Genomic DNA, 20,530 nt, shown 5'->3' on the forward strand with positions numbered 1-20,530 from the left:
TGCGTCCGGCGAATTTTCGTCGGCCGTGAGAATGTGTCACGGTGAACAGTTAGCCGCGCTACGCGGAAATCGGGGAAGAACGGCATGATCGATGGCGAACGTCATTCAGATGTCGAACAAACCCGGAATACGATGCGCGGGGAATAAGGAATGCCACAATTGGAGGAATGAGAAAGGATGAGGGTACACGACAGGTATCGATAGGGGGAAAAGGGGAAGACCGATACACCGGCCGGAAGAAAAATGAAGGGAGATAAAAGGTTCCAAGGCGCAACCTTTCTCCGGGTCCGGGCGGCAGCCGCGTATAGTCGAGGAGCTGAAGAGAAAAACCGGGGAGGTTGGATATCATTGTCAATCAGATAGTAAAATTGCAAATGAGTGATAGCCGTTCTCCGTTCCGATGTGAAGAAGGGAGCTGGATGGGAGCCAATGGGCGAGGGGAGGGGAAGGGATCCTGATCACGGCGACATCGGATCGCGGATGATATGCCCTCGCGAATAGTCATCGGGACTTCTCGAGCGTGGAACGCAACAAGGAAAGGGCCACGATCGCAGATCGTTCGGGAGATATCGGTGTTCCCGGAGCTGCCCTAGTCGAAGAAAGAGGAAAGGCAGTGGGACGAGAGGAAGAAAAAGGGTGAAGCATGTACGTATAAGACTACGGGAGAAGACGAAGAGGAGAAAGAAGAGAAGGGCAAAGGCGGAGGAGGAAGAGGATGAGGTGGCACGATAGTGGCAAAGACGAGAAGGATGGGAGGTGGAAAACGCGGTCCGGCTACGAAATGGCCGGGTACCGACGAGGCCAACGATCGAGAATGACCACCCGACGTCTCCCTAAATAATGACGAGACACCCTAATTCCCGGCATTCCAAGCATTTCGCTATTCGAATTACCGAACGCCGACGTCTGGTGTCCTGTCCTGGTCTGCTCGGAGTCCGAATGTCCCAATTCGCTTGGAAACTAAGTGCTAGAGAGATGATGATTCCCGGGGTCTGCGCAAAAGAGTCCCAGTGGCGTGAAACACGGGGTGTCGCGATCGATCAATTATCGAGGGATTCGGGGAATCCGAGCGGTCGCAACGGTTGCGGTGGTGGCGATGTAGTTTTCGGGAAATGTGTCGAAGCCCACCGACCCGCGATGCGGTGTCGTTGCCCTCTTCTCTTCGGTCTGCTCGGTGCTGGTTGCACAGCCTGCCGCCGCCGTCGTCGTCGTCGTCGTCGTCGTCGTTCAGCTCTGGCTGTCTCGCTCGCCTTCTCAACCCTCTCTTTCTCTCTCTCTATCTCTCTCTCTCCGAGCCTCTGATCTCTTTCTCTCCCTCTCGTTCCACCTTGATCTGCCGTTTCTCTCCGGCATTCTTTCTCTCTCTCTCTCTGTCCCGGTTTCTTTCTTTCTCTCTCTTTCTCGCAATGCGTACACACCAGCAAGAGCCGCCACCGCCGCCGCCGTCGCTGCTACGAGTAGGTTATCCCTGTCCCCTCCGCGAAACCATCCTCTTATTCCCACTCCTCCTTCGGAGCACCTGTCGTGCCAGGGAGTTCGGCGCGTTAGGGGCGTTCGCCGGAGGTAAGTAGACGGCAGGTTATCAGTCCGCAGAACATCTTCGTCGCGAACGGAACAGTAAACCAGTGTGGTTGCTCATTCTTTCGTGGTGGAGAGAAAGAGAGAGACAGAGAGAGAGAGAGAAAAAAAAAGAGGAAGAAAAAAGGAGAAGGCAGTGACAGTGGAGGAGAGGACAAATTGAACGTAACACGTCACGCAAGCCTTTTTGGCGGATACTATTCGTGGTCGCCGTTACTGGTACCATTATCTTGCCGTCGCCAATACATACTCCTAGACCCGCCAAACAGGAGTTTGATCTCTTACCTTTACCGCGATCACGGCTTACGAAACGGTTCACTTTGGCGATTCCGCCGGGTCTCTTTACCCACGAGAAATCGATTACGATCGATGCTGTGATTCGTTTCCGTTGAATGACCATTGAAACGGCACCCACGGATAATCACGAGACCACCGGTTCGGATCGTTCGGCCCAGTTATCCCGAGTGCTGCCGGTCGAAATCGATCATCGGTTGCGCACAGTTCCGCGGCTGATCGCGACCGCGTCGATGCAAACTGCCGTTCTAGAGGCCGGCCGTCGGTGAATTGTGTTAAAGTGACGGATCCCGTGGCCAGGAACCTACCAGGAACGCTCGTCCGGCGAGAAACAACACGCGAGAACGATCGTCGCTCGATAAACGGTGTGTTCTCCGTCGATCGCACAGTGATTTAAACGCGGTATCCAACGATCGTCGGTGCGAGGCGCAGCCGCAGCAGAGCCGAGCAAGAGAGAAAGAGAGAGAGATAGAGAGAGAGACAGAAGTATTCCGAGGGGTTGCAAACGTGAAAGGAAGGAAGGCGGAGCTGATAAGGCGATAACGCGGCTGCCGGGATGCGGCACGAGGAGCCGCTAAGCTGCAGCTAACACGTGGCGACTCCGCACGCACTCCGCGATCGCTAGGTGAGCCTTATATTCTCGTGCAAAGGAGCTCATTATCCGTGACTCCTTTGCCCGTGATCTTCTCGCTGAACCTACCCGTTAATTAAATTTACACCGAACGATTCCGATCGAATCGAGTAGAGTCGATGCCGAGTGTACTCCAATTTAAACGGCAACGCAAACGCTTCCGTTCATTTCGCCTTTTTGCGAGCGCAACGGAACCGATTAGATCGCTTTCACACACGACGAATCGCGATTCACGTATCACAAATACAAACCACACATATCATTCCCGAGCGCGTACTTCGTATGAAACGTAGCTCGCGAATGGGGATTCGTCTGTCTCCATGTGAAAGGTCGGTTACTCTGAGATTTGAGGCTTTCGGGTGTAAGCCTATTCTCGGTATCAGTGTGTCTTCGAACCCCTACGTCGAAGCTAGCTACAATGCTTGCGAAACGTTGGGAAACTAATCCCACTAGGACACGGCTTACACCCGAAAGTCTCGACAGTGAGATCTGTAAGGGCTCTTATTGTTAGGACTTCGCAGGCGACCGGGTAACACGCGAGAAATGGTCTGCGTGGTTCCCCTGGCGTTTCCTACTACCGGGCATCCCATCGAAACCCCACCGAAGTCCTATACCGCCACGACAGTTCATGCAAACGGTGATATTCGGCTGTCGATGTTAACGCGCGTGCGGATAGAACGGACCAGGACGAAACAGCCGAGCGGATAAGGTTCTCGTACGAGGAAATCGGGTGGGGAGGGAATGTGGTCGGTCGGCAGGCAAGGAGGCCTCACCAAATTTTCGTGCCGCTGTTCTGGACGCAATGTGCCTCGAATCTCCACGTGCTTCGAAATCGTCCCTCTTCCTCTATCCCCTATCCTCTCCTCCGTCCCACGGTGTGCTCTCGCCGTCCTCGTCGATCGCGGGCACAGAGGCTCCGTTCCCGCGGGCCTCTTTTCCTCTTCATCTCTCTCGTGCTCTCTCTCTCACTCTCTTTCTTTCTCTTTCACTCATTCTTCTTTCTCTTTCTCTCTCGCTCGCACCGGTCTTACCGTCTGTCCGTCCCGTGTCTCTTCTCTCTTTCCCATGTCGGCCTCTCTTTCTCTTATTCTTCATCGGAGCTGAGTGGAGCACCCAACCGCTCTTCGCGGTGCCCTGAGACGCCGAAGAGTTAGCACGCGCATTCCGGTTAGCGGTCCGACGAACGCTTAACCGTTGCTGTTCTCCTCCCTACTCGACATCGCCTGGTATCGCTCGCCACTGTCATTCAATGACTCCGCCGCGCTACGGCCGCGTTCGAGGTGCTCGAACGCGATGAAGGTCGGAAACGATCGAAGGGAACCGCCGCCGATTAAGATTGCGTGATCCCATCCAGGAAGCGGACGGAATCGCGTGAATCTCTTTTCTTGATACCCCCGTCGCGTCGGGTCGCGTCGCCTCGTCTGTGTAGATCGAGACGGGCTCGAGACGGATTGAGTCACTTTGAATATATGACGTAACAACCCGATCGGTTTAAATGATACTCGGGAACCTGAAATTCCGCGATCGGCCAACACCGCTAGCCCCTTCGGGGGACCATCCGTTGGCCCTGTATCTGGCACAAGGACAGATACCGTGGAACCTCGATTATACGAACTGAACGGGAAAACGTGAGAATAATTCAATGGCGGCTTCACGCTATAAGAAATTCTTTCTGTGATGTACATTGTTTCTTGATTTCTTTCTATTATTGAAATATTATTATTCTAAATATATTATTCATTACGAACATGGTTATAACAAGATGTGTATCTAAATCTCACATTGATAGGTAATTATTATTATTATTTCTGCTTTGACACGAAACGAAGCATGTTGCGATATTGACACTATATTTATTAGAAGAATAAAATACATCTAAATTTTACCAGTTACTAAATTATTCGATGAGACACGTTTCTACAAACAATTTTAAAGGCTAGAATACATAATACTTGTACATTTTATTACTATACGATGTCCTAAGATATTTGTAAAAATATATTTCATGAAGAAAAATGCCTAATGAACAAAAATGGTATAATACAATTATAAAATCAGTATTATTAACTAAATTTTGCCAGAAAATAAATTCTATTTGACATAATTTTTCCAAAAGCAAACATTTCAGCGATCGAAACAATTCATCGTGGACATAAAACGATCCAGTAGATCACAGCGGTAAACGGTCTCCGCATTACTTCCCGGTTTCCAAAGACCACGAAATTTGTCAAGATTCCGAGAGACCCAGGTATCAGATACAATAGCCGACGATTCGTATCTTTATTTTCGATTTGGGAATACGATCAGTCCTCGCCGGACCCGGAATATCTGTTTGAATGGTGTTAAACGCGGTATCTCGTCTCGCGATCGCGATTCTCACGTGCGTGGAAGACCGGCGACGAGCTGCTTCTGATGCACCCTGGAAATGTTGCTGTTTTAAATGCGCATACGATTCTGCTGCACAGCGAAACGTTTCCTATATGACGATGTAATCTGCGGAATCGAACGAGGATCAAACGTTGCTATAAGACGGAGTCACATATTGTGCCGAAATTTAACAACAATGTCATACGAGGTGTGATCAAATTCTGTCAGTTTTCTTGCAACTATATCAAACCAAATTTAATGACTTTGCTCCTTTAATGGCCCTTGTGCATCAGTCTGCTTGCTTAACACTTACTACATGCCACTTAACAGAAGAATTATTACATGGCTCTGCTATTTGACAATGTACAAAAAATCGAATGAAACCAAACAAAATTCAAGAAGATTCTATTAATCAGCGAATTATTATTTTGTAAACCTACAGCGTGCACAATCTCACATGAGATTCCAAACGCTTAACACTAAACCTACCACCACCGGTCGAAATGGCCGGTTCCAGATTTATTATTTTACAATTATTGAAATAATAAAAATGATTTTATAAGAATTGATTGCATAAATATCGTTAGCAGAGCACGTATTATAATAGGAGCCGCACAAAGTCTAAATAAAATCAATCTTGTCACTTTTATAAGGAAACATGTACCAGTTACTTGTAAGGCTCGGTAGGTTTAGTGATAATATAAAAAGGAACTTTATCTTGTGTCTTTGCAGACACCGATTTCTTTCTGATCACACCTTGTAAATACGAAAGCCGAAATTTAGTGACAATGTCCGCGACTGGATTTTCGGTTCGGACACGTTCTGCGATGTAAAGGTGGACCGAATCAAGTAGTCCCGATACATACATACATGTCCCAGCGCCGAATATACGAGCAAAAAAACACCTTGTACACCTGGCTACACGCCGCTCGAGAATTCGTTTCGGAGATCCGCTGAGTCATTGATTTCGTAGCATCCCGAGCCCATTTCCGAGAGGCTTTCAGGGCGTCTCCGTGGCAACTATATTAAATATTTATGTATGTACTTTATTTGCGGGAACGTGTCCAATTATGTGCACAATGAACGAAAGGATATATTATTCTTCTGAATAATGGACCGTTTCCGGGATTTTATGAATGTGAATCCGTGTCCCCGGATTGCTTTAAAATTCGCCAGGACTGTACATTGACTGTTAGGGGGGTATTTAAAAATTTGTTTGCGTCGTTACGGCCGATCGCCGCGGGTTTTATGTATTTATAATGCGCAAACGGAATGCGCGCAAATCGACCGCGGTTGAAATTTTAATCAAGATTACGGCTGTTTTCGAGATTCAACTTTTTTCCGTATATATCCCGCGCGGTTAAGGATGCAAACTTTCTTATCCTGGGGTCTTTGTAGACTAATTGGGGACATGTTTTTACGAGCACGTCCCCGGATACATTTGTGTGTTGCTTCTTTCGGCCATAATGGTTTGCTATCGATACCGATGAACACGCGAATGAAGTGCTAAGACCAACTCAAGTATTAGGTTGGCAACTAATAAGGAAAGGACCCCAAATGTCCGACTTCGATTTTGATAATTTTTTGTGAGACGATGGTATATGGATCCCTAGTGATGTCTGCAAAATATTAGGTGTGGTTACTCAATAGTTTTAAAGATATAAACATTTGGGGCCCTTCGCTTGTAAGATCGCGACCTCCACATTTTCCCCAACAAAGTCATTTATATATATTTTTGAAGCACGAGTATTTTATATCAAATTAATCGCAAAATTCGGAGCTTTCCAATGATATACAGTTCAAAAGGAATGGTCACTGAATGAGGTTATAATGATACGATAAAAGAATTACGAAACAAAAGGACGCGAATTTAGATGCCAACCTAATAGTTTCAGTCAATTAGTGTTACTTTCAATCGAATGAATATATTCATGTGAGAGTTCACTCGATAAGAGCGAGATGAAGCTTATTAACCCTGAAGAGTTACTCTGTTAGACTAAGAAGTACCACATATTCCTAAGAGCTTCATTAAAATTTACTTATCTTTAGGTATATTGTTTAAGATTACAAAACCTGGTAGTTTAAAAGACGTAAACGATATTTTAGACTGTGTCTTGCAATATGAAAATCAGTGTACAGTTTTCACCGGGGTCATGAGAGACCTCAGATATACTGGCAATCTGAAAGATAGAATAATTAAGAAAAGCAGAACGAACTTTCTAGGTTTCCCTTCATAAATTTAATATATTGACGTCATTATATATTATTCCTTGAACGAGGATAGCTTGTAAAATTTAGCTGAGAAACCTAAAAGTGCTTTGAGCAGTTAAAACACAATTACCATAAAAATGTCAGCGTCCTAATCGCGATTTGAATACCAGTCTTCCTCGCAAAACAGGAATCAATAGCCTACGCGTTAACATTTGACACGTTATTGGAATTCGTCCTTCGAGGAATATCATTTTCCTAAAAAGGAATCTAAATATTAGCGATGGTGCTAACACGACTCGGCGTTAGGATAGCGGTCGTTTTAGAAAAGACCATAATCGAACGGAATTGAATTACAAATGACGTCCGGGTTCAAGATCTCGTAAGGTTCCTTAACCTCGCGGCGTTTTCGTCAAAATCGTAAATCACACCGATCGTTTAGACAACGCCTATTAAATTGTGTACAGTCTGCGAATTTATGTAGATTGATTAGGGAACAGGGAAACGGTGTTTGGAGGTTCGAGGACATTTTTCGCAGTGGCAGCCATCGGTTCACAATGGCCGAGCAACCGCTTTCCGAGGCTTACCCGCGGCGGGCATTCTTCTTTTAAAATTTGCATCGAAATAAGTCGCCGAACGTCCGTTTGCAATCGCCGCGCCGTCGTTGGCGGGCAAAAGGAGTATACTAACGGTTTTCGAACAGGTGTCATCTCTTTTTTTCCGCGCTTCATGAAATATTCACCAGGCATACGATTACGTTAGTAGCGAGCACTAATACGTGCGTTGTGTAGGGACATTCAACCTCTTGGCCGCGACATTGGAATCACGCCCGACATAACTTTGCATTCGATTGGCGGCCATATTTCTTCAGGAATTAACCCCTTGAACCAGGCGCACCGGATCCTCTTGTTTTGACACTTTTGATAACATTTACAGCGACAAATGTCGTTCTTGTAGATGGTTATTTTAACCTGTTCGCTGCCACTGTCACAAATATTCTTTCTTCTGCGAAACTGTTTTAACCCCTTGCCGTTTTTTGACGAGCCAGACTCGTGATGAAGGTTTTTAACAAAGTCTAACAAATATGAATGTTACGCGTTTCATTTTAGACGAAACAAAATTTGATTCGTTTGTAATCAATATTTAAGCATTAAAATAAATGTAGCCACACAAAAGATATATATTTTCTTTTCCCTTCTACGACATTTTTGTGCATAAAGACGTTTTAATCACTGTAACTGTAAAGAAAATGGTACGGCAAGGGGTTAATAATTCAAAATTGAGTACGTTGCATTTAATAAAACTTTCGAACAAGGAAGGAAAGCAACGAAAAAAATGCTGGTAGCGAACGTGTTAAAAACAACTTTACAAATGTCATTCTTGTGTGAGAGATCTTGACTTGCAGTGATTTCACCGCAAACATTTTCCGAGTCACTCGAGACGAGACAAAATCAGTGAAGAAATGAATATTAATCGCGAATAAATCAGCGCAGTTAATAACACAATGGATAAGATCACGACTGACACACTTACATACATAAACACAGGAACGAGATGTCCGACGGTGGATAGAACGTAAACGCTAATAAGTTTCGAAAGCACACAATTGATTTTACAGTTGATAATTTGGAACAAGAAAGGTTATGTCCGACATTCTTGTATATGCAAATGTGAACAGAGAAAGATTGAGACATCCGTGATACAATTACGATTCCGGTGCTTTGGTCGCCTTCTCACGCAATCCCCTAACGAGGCACTGAAGAATCACTTGAGTTACATGCTAATTTTATTTAAATTTGTATGGAATATCATTTTTAGACAACCGTTCATAACTGGAGTAAAAACAACTGTCTACGTTCAAGATGGAATACATACTTCTCTAAAAGATACGGTTGAAAAGAGAAATATAATTGCACATTATTTTTATTTTTAAAAATAATACGATTTTCCAACAATAAACATCCAGAAACCCACAATGAATGATGAATAGAAATGGTTAAAACATAGAATGCAACTTAAAAGCAGACATTGTTATATTTTTCGATTAGCAGATTAACGACTCAAATAATAGGAACGAGTTTAATGTCCGTCTAATTACGTGCAACCATTCAGAAAGATTGAATCTGTACTAGACGGCAGAAGTAGCCATCCGTTCACCTTTCTAGGCTAATATCCACTATAGTTTCCCCATAAAACAAGTCTTAAGTTTCACTTAAATTGCGCTCGTTTTAATTGTCAAACTTTCAAATATTTTTATTAGTATCTTACGATTAACAGTAAGTAGGCTTGTTGAAGGAAGATCGAAATGATGTTCAATGTTATGCAGAATTCGGATACAGCACTGCATTTCCGGTACATTCTGGTAAGATTGCGTGTTGTGCGGATTGTACAACGATACGTGTCTTACATACCGGTATTATCTTATCTTATTTAATTATTCCAATACCATCCGACAACTCGTCAACGACCTGAATATGTAAATTACTCAACAGTGATTATGTTAGAGTATCCGGATTCGCGTTTACATTTAACTGCTTGATCGACTGGTTCTTCTCGTTTTCTTCTGCTTACGAATCATTGTAAAAATAATGACAAATTTATTCAGTATAAAATACAGTTCTCAACGTAGAGTTCCAAGTTTGAATTTATCACTGAATGAATAATAGAATTAGCTTCTATTCTATTTAAAAATAATCATTGCGTATTTTAAAAAAATATCTGTATATTGATTAAATATATATTCTAAAAAATAGAATATTATTTTAAAGTTAAAAGTTAAAGAAAAAGGTAGAAATGCACATTACTATAAAAAATGTATACGAAGCAAATTACATTTTACGCAATTATGTCAAAACTGAGTAAGTGCCATTTAAAACAGGAGACAAAATAAAACGAATTAGAAGAACTGAAGAATGGCAAGACATTTCTTTCAACTTACTAAAATTATCAGACAGGGAAAGACATTTCTAAATTGAAATTACTATTTTGATTAACTGAAACGTGTCGCCACAAGAATCAATAACGGTGAAGCCGTTCAAAAGATCAATCGCCCCACTAAATCTTAACATTTCGTTCCACGAAATAAATTACTCTGATTTCCATGCTGGTTCAGCAGTCAACGCGCCGGGCGTTAATTTCATCCTATCGGCTTTCCTGTGCGAGAAAAAAAAATTAGATTCGCTTAATTCGTTTTCACGGTGCCACCAGATTACGCGACCCGCTGTCGGACAGTGAAAAACGTCGACTTCCCATTGACGCGGAATCGCAAAAAAGTTAAAAGCATTGGCTGAGATTAACTCCCGAGGAGGCCTCGCGATAGCGTTAAACCGCGGGCGCGACCGGTGCGGTGGATTTCACGGCTTTCGCATTGCACGGTGCGAAAACGGCAATATCGATCATCGGTCGCCGACTTCCCGCTGCATACCCTGTGCACAAATGCGTCTGTACATGCGTCTATACGCTGCCGCTCAAAACCATGTGGACGCTTGCATTTTTTCGACAATCGGTTACGTACTTTTTCATTACGAAATTATTTTATTCAAATTAATACTTATAAAATTAATCCTTCAGGGACGATGATGGATTATCAGATTGTTACGTTATATGATGTTAAAGATTTTATAATATCATTTAGACCAGTGGTTCTTAACCTTTTTGAAGTCAGGGAACACTTTTGATTATATGAAAAATTTGCGCAACACCAAAATTATTCCAGAATAAAACAAAAACATCCCGCGTAGAAATAAATATATTTTAGAAAATATATTATTAAATATATTTAATATATTTTGTGGAACACCGGTTAAGAACCAGTGATTTAGGCAGTCAGACAGTTGATGTCTTATGTCCTAGTATGAAGACCTAAATGTCTTGATATTCTAAAGCGAACAATCATGCATCTAATCGCACCTAGTAATCTGACCTTTTGCAATAAATTTTTTAAACCTTCCTCAAAGACCCTGACGGGTGTTTGGCAGACCCTCGTACTACGACAAAATTCGCTAAAAATTTTTCAATATTCTTCAGAGTAAGTACGAAGTACTGACGTTGTCCTTGAGCGGTTAATGTTTTGCAGACCCTCGTAGCACGCGATAAAATTTGCTAAAAATTTGCAGAAATCTAACGAGGTAAAGTGCTTGATAGATTTAGTGCTGATGGACCCGTAACAATTTTCAGGTGATTGCAATTACGAAAGTGTCCACATGGTTTTGAGCGGCGGTGTATATCGCGAAAGCGTTATCGCATTCTGGTCCGGTGACAGTGGCGGCGCAGCCTATAATACTTTACGCATCGAGCATCGCAAATACTGGTTAGGGCCGTAATCGGAGCGGGGTTACGCGTTGCGGGTGCGTGTGCGTACACACGCGGTCGCGTATCATTTACAGTGGACAGTCCGAGGAAGCGAGCAGAATCGAGCGGGTACGAGCGAGTATAAGCGAGCATGAGCGAGCAAACGCGCTCCCGCACTTGAAAACCGGTATCGCCGTAGATTCGTGCCATTATCCATTAACTACCAAGGTATTACGTTCATTTGACACGCTATCCGCACTCGCAACCGGCACACTGTAACAATTCCACCGACGCGACGCGTCGCGACGCGCGTACACGCACGCCTCTCTAAGCGTGTGCGTATGCATGGCGTGGTCACGCGTATATGATCCAGGCTCGTTACCAGACATACTCCTCGCTCGCTGAGGATTCTCATTAATTTCTAACGAAGACGCCGGATGAAAAAATCCGCGTGACTTCGCGCGGAAACGGAGCAACGCGGTGCCGCGTTAACCCAGTTTCCCCTATGCGCTCTATAGCGTCCCCGTAGCCAGGCCGAACGAGGATAATGACGCATCGCGACAGCTGTCGGTTTTGCGGTGAACGATTGGGGCCTCGACACGCCGAGATGATCATAGAATTCCTTGGACCGTGCCAGGATGAATTTCAATCGATTCCAAGGAAGCGAAAACCCCAGGTCGAGACCGCAGCTCCGATTTGGCTACCGTGACCCCTCATGAGGTCAGAAATGGGACACCCAGTATTTTCTACTTGTCATTTTTCGATGTATTTTTAATCCTTCAGTGCACAAGTGAATTTTTGTTCCAATCAGATTGCTACCATTTTATACGCAAAATGTGGGTTTAATAATTACAATTATCAAAACACTGTGAAAGTGTGCAACGTTTCTGCACAAAGTACATACGGGTCAGCTTGTCCCAAGTAGCCATAACTTTTTCATTCTGGAAATGTATATGCATTCACATATATTCGAATAGTGTGCAATATTATAATAAAGCGACAAGCGATTTCTACAAATTGTCGCCTTTGTTTCCATATTATTCGTAAAATACGTGCCCGACAATTGTCTGTACAGTGGACGAAGGTTAATATAAAAATTAATAACGTTCCTTCGCACAGATCAGAATAAGAAAATTGAACACCATCCGCGGAGGCGTTCAATCATCGCCAGGTGTTGAGGAAATTTCCTGACAACCCCTATCTTCTCCGTTCATAGAATTAAAAGTGATCCGATACTTTGTCATATTACCTAAGAACTTTCGCAATTTTCCCGTTAAATTATCTTGAAATATTATTTGACTGACTGAAATAAAAGTGAAGAAATGATTAGAAAAAGACCAAGCATTAAACTAGTAGACTCTTAATTTAATAAAATAACGCTTTCACTACCACGTTAATCACGTACACTTGACAGTATCGTTTTATCAAACTTCCCATAGAATACGCTAAAAATGAACAAAAATGTAACTGTCAAGAGAAAAGGATATCAATTTTTACCATGAATCTCACGAATCGACAGTGTCCAGCATCGAGTTATCTGAAATCTAATCTCTTAGAGATTCCGATCGGCTGTCCGCCGTCATAGCAAGAGCAACTCGCATTGCTCTTCCTCGCATCAGTGTGATCGACGGCGATCTGACCCGTGCGATCAACTTCTGCTTATCACATTAGCGCGTCCCAGATGCGCGGATGCTTTCCATCCGCGTGTACGAGCGACGGTAGCCTACATCATCCTTATTATGATACAACCTTGATCGTAAATTCTTGGCACAATGAACCTACTTCGCCGTACACATGTCGGCGATCTCACCGCGGATCAAATTGATTTCTATGGATTAATAGGGGACGCCGCCGTCGTCGCCGCCGCCGCTGAGCCGCGATCCTGAAGAACACCTGACGGAGTGGCAGTAACGGGTTTCTGAATAGCCGCCGCGACTTCCTACACATGGTGTCCACGCGTCGGTCCTATACTTTGCGGTAGAATGGAACTCGTTGATCGGAACTCGCCGGTATCGGCGTACTTTCCATTCACGATGCTCTCTTATCGAGCGACGGCGGCCGCGTGGCACAATGCATATACACACGTCGGTATTTAATGCTGGGTTTACGGAGCAGTGATGACAGAAATTTGTAGCAATTTTTGCTATAATTTCCAACCAAAGAAATAAATTCGTTTACTAATTCCTCAGAATATCTTTACAGTCTCAATAATCGAAAAATAGAGACACAACCCCGCAAACCTAGTGTTAAGGGAATCTGTCGGTCTAAAGTGCCATTTTGTACGCCTTGGGAATTTTAACTGGTATATAATTTTGAACTAAAATTTTTTAAAGAACCAAAAAAAGAATGAGAGACCCATCTTTACCGTTTTAGAGTATCATAAAAATGATTCCAGTCGAACGGTTAAGTATTTTCGCCTAAAAGAATGATATTACATGGTCCAAATAATAGAGAATGTGTATGCGAAATTTCAATACGAAACAATTATCCAATATCGTTGGAAAAATGTTGAAACGAGGCCTATAAAATGACGCTCCAGACCAGAAGACCCCCTTAGATGCAAGTGTAGGTGCAAGCTGCATTCACGCAGCTGCATTCACACGGTCGAATGACCGGCGCGTGCAGTGCAGTCCGCGTAATACGCGGCTGCCACGCAGCCTTCACCCGAGAGGATCGGTACAAGAGATGGACATACCGCACGCGATAATTGCTCATCGTCGCGCCAAGCCGAGCCGAGCCGAGCCGAGCAAAGCGGAAAAGTGCTGAGCAGAGCAGAGAGCGGAGTCGAGAAAGGTTGGCCTCTCCGCCGCTGCCGCGCAGACTGCGATCACTGGGTCACATTAACCGTTAATGTTAACATAACCGATCCCGATCGCGGTGAATGGATCGTAAAGTCAATTACGCGCTCGGTTACGACTCGCACGAATCTCCTCGCGCGCGCTCGTGCTACGGCCACGCTCGTTTCGTTCTCCGTATTCTATTCGATTTACCAAGCTATAAATTCTTGGCCAACTCGACTCTCGGAGGCAACAGTTTGCGGCCGAGCACATGGGAGCCGAAGGTCACCGCCGGTTAGGATATTAGGTGATTCGGTTCGTTCACCGGATGGAATTAATGGTCTATTCCTGTCGACTTATCGTAGTTTTTGATAGCGGCACGACTTTCTTTTTATTGCCGCGCGCTGATAGACGCCGGTAATTATTATTGTGTGTTGCGGTCCCATGTGTGGCTTCCTTCCGAACGGTACTCAACGGTTTAGAGCGTTTTTATTGTGAGCATACTCGGAGAGCTATTAACAGTTTTGGCAGGTTAGCGACCGACGGATTTTTCCATGCATGACGGGGCAGATTGTTACGAACTAATTCGGCTTAGGGGCTTGTTCGTTATAGGATATATACAAGCATAATAAAAATTTGAAAAATTGAACCGAACGATTCAAACTTTTTAGAGAATCTAGAAGGATTTTACGATATGTGCAAAACAATTTTTTTTTAATGAGTATTAATCGGAATTGCGAAGGATTAATTAAAGTTTGCTTTTTAATTAATTGTATAAAATCGTGGCTCAGTTATAAAATATCGAAATTAACATTTTTCCAATTAGGCAGCTTACGAACGATGTTCCTACGAATTATTTACTGCACCAGAGAGTACTATACGCGCAAATAATTTTTTTTAATTCGACTCGGAATATAAATGCCAGACGCGCAACCTAAGAAGGAAATATGAGCGGATAGTTGTCTTGTTCCCACTAATCGCTACCCGTGTAGGAGAAAATATATCCATTAACTCACAATCGTAATTAATTGTTCATATCGGTGAATCGAAACGATTCCTGCTCCTGGAACAAGTTTGTTCGCCGCCACCGTGGTGTATACCGAATGCCTGACGATCGGAATCTTTCGGGGTTTTTTACGAGATCCGACGGCAGTGACGGTTTCGGAATAAGTTACCGTTGACTCTGGTGACACTTACAAATTACGGGGAGATGTGAAAATTAACGACTGCTGCCCCGGAGCCGGCATCGTTGACTGCGGGAGATCTACGAATCTTTCTACGACGATATACATATGTTCGTCGTGCATTCCAGGAGTGATTTGCTCGCCGCGAGACCCTGAGAAGCTGCCCAAGTACGCACACGGTACACCATAATCGTGATTGATAGTAGTAATCCAAACATTCTTCTTGATCGTCAAATACGTTATTAATAGTTCCCGCTGGTGTACAGTCATTCTTATGTGTAGATTTATCACAATTATGGCTGTCATTCAAATACTTGTGCATTCATTTCTTTCACCTTCTTTAAGCTGCCTTGATCATTCGTATTAATTTTACTATAAATGGTGAATGTGATTTGAACTTGCTACCAAACAATTCTCATTTGGCACTAAAACTGCATTTTAGAAACACAGTAAATCCTCTATCGACGCAGAAAGGTGCTACACGATGGACGCAAAAAACATATACCCTCCACTGTAGTAATCTGATCTCAAGTAAATTAGTAAAGCTCAGTTAATGCATAAACTCAAATTTTTTGAAATTGTGACACGTGGCGTTTTTCCTGATAACCACAGAATTGACGATGAACGTTTCGGGCGCAAGGAAGGACAGCGTATGGGGAAAAAAGAGACGCGGAGAGTCGCAGTCTCTGTTTACACGCGCTGTCCTTCTCTACGTTCGGCTCGACCTTCGAAGCTCAAAAAAAAGTGTTCCTCTACGAGCGATGCAAACGAACCTCCCCGAGGCTTTTGCGTCGATAGAGGATTTAGTGTATCGAGATTTGAGAGGAAAATGAGTGACTACGACACACAAAATATATAAGAAGAATTAACCCTTCACTGTCCCCTCTATAGAAAATTCTTTCATCACTAAACGTCTTCACGTTTAATTAATTATAGCTCGATTACACTCGATTTCATATGAAAAGAAAATAAAAAAGTTCATATATAACAAAAGCATTCCAGATCAGATGAAATGTTCCAATTCTAGAAGCAAAAAGCTTGCCGCGGGCTGTGTTGCATTATTTCCAACTTATCATAAATACTTCCCAGTATCTTGCAATTAATGCACAAAATGTTTATGTCGCGTAAAGCTAACAGCGCAGCTCGCGGCAGGCACGAAGATCTAATCCAACGATTCATACGCTATAGCAGAGGAGGAAAGAAAAAGTCAAAAGAAAGGCGTCCGGTATTTTGGAAAAATTCCTGGGCAAGCGGATAAAGTTGGTGGTTTACGGCGTCTTAACGTATTCGGAATTAATGATCGTCGCATTAAAAACAGCACCGAAGCAACCCCGGTGCGTCGTAACTAACGCGATCAAGAGATTTCCGCGGCGGCGAAGCCGTCCGCGATTATTCCCGAAGACAAATCACGCGAGCGACGCGCGTGCACGCTCGCGCACGTCCGGTTTCGTTTGGCGGATGTTGGGATCGATGAAACAGAAATCGTCTGGGAAACAACATTGTCGGGAAAGGATGCCAACGGGGAAATGATTAGCGTGGGATCTATTGCTGGGTCCCAGATAGTGGCAACCACGGAGACACCGTTACAACGATATGCGGCACCACGACCAGGCCCTTCGAAGCATTCTAGCTACGAAACATCCCAAGAATGTCTTACTTGCCTACCTTTCAGACAGTCCCCACGGAAATCGCCGCGCACGTACGTGCACCATCATGCACGCAAGATATGTTCCACCGGTCCCGGCGTTCGGTGTTCTCGATTTTTCAGCCCCGCAGCGAATAATCATGCCATTCTGTGGGAATTCTATCAAACAGCCGCGTACCTCCAGTTGATCGATCGACGGATCCGCATCTTCGATTAATATTACAATTTACCGTACGCTGGTCCATCATCCAATATTACACAATATCTATTAAAAAATTTCAAACCTTTCTTTTCTGTAAATGAATTGTTGCTTGGATCGACGGTTTCAACGAAGTGCGCTTTAAAATACTTCTTTTATGCTAGTTTTTCAATGGACGGATCGCTATCTGCGATTAATGGTAATATTTGAGAACAATTTTGTTTTACACAATATTTATACAAGTTGGGAAGTCGATGGATGAGTCTTGCTATTTATTAACACTGTTAAAAATTGATAGCTCATGCTCCTATCAAATGTTGTTCAAAATTTGTTCACCGAAGCAAATTTTGCACGATCATTTTTTGAAGGCATGCAATTAATTGTACAATCATTTTTATCATATACCACATAAACTATGTAATACATTCGACATAAATTTCAATAATTGAGTCATAAAAACAGTTTACATCGGTGGATTAAATACATTTGCATGCCACAACTATTAGAAATTGTGGACAGGTAAAAAACAGAATGATTCATAATAATATATCTCGTCACTGTATTAAATTTTACCCACGCATCCATTATATAAATTCGTGAGTCTCCATCTTTACTGTTTCAAAAGAAACGAAAGTAAACGCAAATTATTATTAAACGTTCGACCGTTCGCAACGGAGACCGAAAGACCGTGGTTTCTCACGTCACAGTAAGGCATGACAAAACCATACAGCGAACTATAATACGCGAGAAACACGAGAACAGTTACGCGGTAATAATAGTAGTAACGAAAATAGAATTAATGGTGATTAGCATTCGAGACAGGATCCTGCAAAAGCTTGAGATAGTAACATTGCGTACTCGTGAACTAGTTAATCAGTATTCTAATTAATACTGCCTATAAGATTACGGAGATGATCTATATGTCAATCAATTCTGCGGTTAATTCACTGCAAAAGATATGCAAATGATGCATAAGCATGTATATAGGTCGAATTATGAGTGATTATAATTAGCCAATTAACATTTCCGGATTGTGCGAGAAAACGCATTGTCTTGTTATAGTGTAAGAATTCCTTTGAAGTTGATTTTTAATTTCACTTGTGGCTTGGAAAATCTCATTAACAAACATGATGCACGCATTTTCTTCTTGCGAGTGGAATGCTTAAGGAAAGTAACGGGTGTTCGACAATTATGATAATTTGTAAATATTTAAAGACTAAACTGTGGTATTTTGCTAAATATTTTTCTATCGATATATTATTGAAAATTCTACTTCTAACTTTAAAAAGGTTCAATTTATCTTAAAGATTAATACACTGTCGTAATTCAGTATATAAAATCAATTTCTCCCTTGATTTTTATGGAGTGATCAATGAAAATGTGAACTCTCAGACACGCTGGAAAAAAAGCTCCGTGAACTCGGCCATTTCTCACTCCCATTATTTCCCGCGAACTTCTGTCAGAGTCCCGAGGAACTTCCAATAAACTTCAGGTAATTATTTTTCACATTCCCCGGTGGGAGGAAAAGTTTAGACAGTAATAAATTTGCTCAAAGGAGCTTCATAGCCAACGTTTACGCTCGAAAGAGGTAAAAGTGATTATGAATGATTGGTCCAATCGTGTGGAATAAATTTGAATAATTTATAATGCGACTTAAAATCCTGAATAGAGCGTAATGCCGAAAGATTCATGCGATCATAAACTTCTCCTCGTCAGAAGATTGCAGGCGTAACTTTTTCCGGCAGACCTTAATCTGACTGCCATTCGCGTGATTTTACGGTGCGCTCGTGCCTATTAGGTTCACCCTGGACCGACGCGATGGTTCTGGTAGGATAAGCACGACACGATAGTTCTTCACCGGCGGCCACGAGTCATTAACCAATCAGTGGTAATTGTTTGGCATTCGCTAATGTAAATTCAGATCGAAAGCAGGCGGAGGCGTGGCTCGCTACAGGCGTCGCGTCGCGGCCGTGTTAATTAGATATGCCCCGCAAACAGAGCATTCGTAGTATCCCGTCATCACGGCGAAAACCGCACACGTAGACTCGCGAACGTAACTGACGTCTATCGCTCGAAATCCGCAATCATTTATGCGTACAAGGCACGGCTACATGCAATTTTAATTAATTCCCCCCATCGCGCTGTTCCGCCTCCCACGGTAGTCCCTGTCTCTTATTTTCTATTGACTAATGTTGTTCGTCCCACAACACGCTTAATTAGCATAGGAATCAGTCAATGTATAGACAAAATTACTGGATAAAATCTTGCTTCTCGTATTACAGAATTTTTCACTATACAGTTAATACTTTATTTATTAATATTCGCACGCTCTCAATAAAACCATAACTTTGTTAACTTTGAACGTTTTTTGGAAGCTAGAGCAATTAGTTTACTACAGGATGCGAAAAGAAATTTTTTCAAAAATTGCATTTAGTCGAAATTGTAGAGAAAATACTAAAAGTTGCATTTTACGACTTTTTTATGCGGGCCTATATTTAAATTTACAAAAAAATACGTTTTGTAGATCTGTGTCAATTATATGCACTGTGAAAGTTTCATAGAAATCGATTGATGCGGGAAAAACGACGAGCATTGAAAGATGTACGAATCCTTAGAATGACTGCAGTTGGAGGATGAAAACCGATCTACGAAACGCGTTTTCTAAATTTTCCATATAAGCCCACATAAAAAAGTTGGAAAACACAACTTTTAGTATTTTCTCTGCAATTTCGACAACTCGCAGGTTTTTCCAAACATTTTTGTCATGTTGTGTAGCAAACCTATTCTAACTTATAACTTCTCCAAAAATTTCAAGTCGTATATTCCAATATTAAAAAAGTTATGGTGTTCTTTAAGAGTGTCCGAATATTATTGGGAGTCACTGTATGTACAAATATTAATTATTCAAACTGTAACAAAATATATGCACTATCTCTGCACGATAAAGTAGTCTTTAATGAATCGATCGAATTTTACAACATAATGGTCTGAATTATAAATAGTTAAATCATTCCCCTCGTTACATGAGTATCTCTTGAATAGATTAGATGATCATTAGAAGCATATATAAGAGATGATCATTAGAACCGTAGCACCGCGAAAAATATTATTACTATTATTAAATCATTAGAAGAGTTGTAATTTCTTGTTGGCAAGATCGGTTTTTGCATGAAGCCGTTCTTTCCGGGATTTAGTAGAGTCTGACCACTGCATACCCTTTCTACTGTGTCATGAACATGAAGCTACATAGCTCCAGCCTTGATACATTTATTTTTCTTGGAAACAATGAACGTTAAAATTTTTATTCTACATTCTTAACTTAGTATTTCCACAGAAAAAATGTATCTTCCGTCGAGA

At 42.6% G+C, this 20,530-nt stretch overlaps 1 protein-coding gene across 1 annotated transcript in view; it reads left to right on the forward strand.

Annotated features, from left to right (window-relative positions):
* The first annotated feature begins 1,500 nt into the window (after positions 1–1,500).
* The window catches only part of M (zona pellucida domain-containing protein miniature), a 46,591-nt gene continuing 27,561 nt past the window's right edge, over positions 1,501–20,530 (forward strand). Inside the window, exon 1 of the mRNA XM_076439774.1 lies at positions 1,501–2,497. The gene's annotated coding sequence lies outside the window, so the exon portion shown is untranslated. The remainder of the gene's footprint in view (positions 2,498–20,530) is intronic.

This window comes from Lasioglossum baleicum, chromosome 15 (assembly GCF_051020765.1).
Source record: "Lasioglossum baleicum chromosome 15, iyLasBale1, whole genome shotgun sequence".
Classification (NCBI taxonomy): domain Eukaryota; kingdom Metazoa; phylum Arthropoda; class Insecta; order Hymenoptera; family Halictidae; genus Lasioglossum; species Lasioglossum baleicum.